This window comes from Gobio gobio, assembly GCF_949357685.1.
Source record: "Gobio gobio genome assembly, chromosome: 15".
Classification (NCBI taxonomy): domain Eukaryota; kingdom Metazoa; phylum Chordata; class Actinopteri; order Cypriniformes; family Gobionidae; genus Gobio; species Gobio gobio.
The window spans coordinates 51,956,010-51,958,509 of record NC_137108.1 but is presented as its reverse complement, the minus strand read 5'-3'; the positions used below and the strand labels follow the sequence as shown (position 1 = coordinate 51,958,509).

Here is a 2,500-nt window from a genome sequence, read left to right as displayed (position 1 = left end):
AAAGGAACACTCCACTGTTTTTAGAAATAGGGCTTATTCAGCTTCTTTCCTACATTTAGATATGTGGGCAAATGTATTTTTGTCTCAGTGCATGCATTGTTTTAGTTTGGCAGGGTCGCCGCTAGCTTAGCTTAGCATAATGAATGGAATCCTGAGTTGCCAGCTAGCATGTCCTGAGTAAAAGTGATAAAAAAATAATAAAAAAACACTTAATTACTTCTTGTGGCCTGCGTATTCACAACGAGTACAAATAGCGATGCAGATTAAGACTACACATGAAATCCCACAAACTTCCGTCAACATACCGGCTAATTTAAGTAGCTGGCTAATTTTCATACAGTACACGAATGGCGATGAACATGGCTGATTTTGTGAGAGACGAAGAGGGTTACTTCTTATGGTGCGTTCACACCGGACGCGATTCGCGCGAGTGATTTACATGTTAAGTCAATGCAGAGACGCGAAATGGCATTCTGCGGAGCGATTCCCGCGATTGAGGCGGCGCGAAGGACGCGAATTGAGCGTTTTGAACGCGTGATTCGCGCGAATCGCTCAAGTTGAAAAATCTGAACTTTGGCGGATATTTCGCGCCGCGTTAACCAATCAGGAGCTTGCTCTAGTAGTGACAACAATGAGAAGAAAATCTGTATATTAATATCTGGTTCAGACGATATGATTATCACTGTGATAACATTAAATGACATGAAACACAACACAGTCTCTTTTTGTTAAATGCAAGTTTATGTATGATCAATAATACAAAACGGATAATAAGCTACACATGAAATAAAGCAAACAATTCAGTCAAACATTCAAAGTCAGTGCTAGTCGGCTAACTTACAACGGTAACGTACAGTTATAGCCTAAAAATAAACAAGTAATGAAACTTCTCTTTGCCTTCAGCCTAAACGATTTGCCAGGGAACAAATTATAGATCCATGAGAGCAAAGATCGGCCGTTACAAGACGAATTATAGCTGGAGACGCCACAGAGACATCAGAGCCAGCGGCAGAAGAACTGGCCGAGGAAAGGCTGATCTCACCGGGTTAATGAGCGCCGCTGATCCACTGGAGCTCACAACTCCCAAAACACCAGATCACATGTTCAAATAGGCACTCTTTATATAAATAAACCACATATTTGAGCTTTAAACAACTACATTATCGACTGAAAAAGTCTTAAAACTACGTTTTGTCACACATTAAGATTTTAACAAAAAAAAGACGTGTAAACACAGCCCATGTCAGCCATTTCTCAACGAGACGAGCCGCTGGCAGAAGCCCCGCCCATGAGGCGAATCACATCTGTTGTGCAGTGAATGTCACACGCGATTTGCGCGAATTTCATGCGCGATTGAAGCGAGTAAACTCAAAATGGTCAAGCGTCCACCTTCGCGCGAATCGCGTCCGGTGTGAACGCCACATTAGACAGTCAAGGTCCAGAACCATACCTCTATGATCCAGAGTTGACGGAAGTTGTGGGATTTCATGTGTTGCGTGATATCTCTGCGCCCAAGTAGCAGTGCTTCGCCTGTGCTTCCCCATAATATAGTCCCAAGTCAATATCTGCCTAGGAAATCGCCTAGTCTTAATCTGCATCTGCATATTTGTACTCGTTGTGAATACGTAGGCCACAAGAAGTAATTAGGTGGTTTTTTTTTTTTTATTGATCACTTTTACTCGGGACATGCTAGCTGGCAACATAGGATTCCATTCATTATGCTAAGCTAAGCTAGCGGCGACCCTGCCAAACTAAAACAATGCATGCACTGAGACAAAAATGCATTTGGCCACATATCTAAATGTAGGAAAGAAGCTGAATAAGCCCTATTTCTAAAAACGGTGGAGTGTTCCTTTAATTTCGTCAGACTTAATATGTTCGTCAACGACCTTTATTTCCATGACGATGACGAGACTGCACAAAAATCCAAAAACGCTGACTAAAGGTCCTTTCATTTTGACGTGCGAATAATTCGCGCAATGGTTTTATTTTTTGATCAGCTGTTTACACATTAGCCGAACACGAATGTGCTGCGGCGAAAAAACGACGTTTTTTTTTTTTGTTTCTGTCGGTTTTTTTTAAAGAGGTGGTTCTGTGTTTTTTTCTATGCTTGGTTGTGTTTATGGGGCGCAGTATAACATGTCTTAATACTTCTTTTTTTTTTTTTTGCCGTATTTTTCTTATATTTGACCTTTATTCCACACCGCTGTCGTCCTTTGAACGGCTTGTTTGCTTCCTGCTTCTGTGAAGCCCCTCCCTCTGAAAGGTCTTAGATTTCGTCAGATGGCCAAATGTAGTTTGTAGTTCTGCAACAGCTCTCTCTCTTTCGTAATGACTGCGGCGTGGCCTCGCACACTTTGTTGCGTGTTCGCGGGGGCAGTGTTTATGTTAATAGCAGGTGTTCATAATGTCACCAACCCGGGAAGAAGCTTGTTGTAGTCCAAACCGGCCGTTTTTGTAGGCAATAAACTGCCATAACTTTAAAAGACAATATCTCCGT

General features: G+C 42.0%; 1 protein-coding gene across 1 annotated transcript in view; it reads left to right on the top strand.

Annotated features, from left to right (window-relative positions):
• cyp11c1 (cytochrome P450, family 11, subfamily C, polypeptide 1) overlaps positions 1-2,500 on the top strand; it is a gene marked incomplete at both ends in the record, with an annotated part of 41,096 nt that overhangs the window by 581 nt on the left and 38,015 nt on the right. The gene's annotated exons all lie outside the window — the stretch shown is intronic.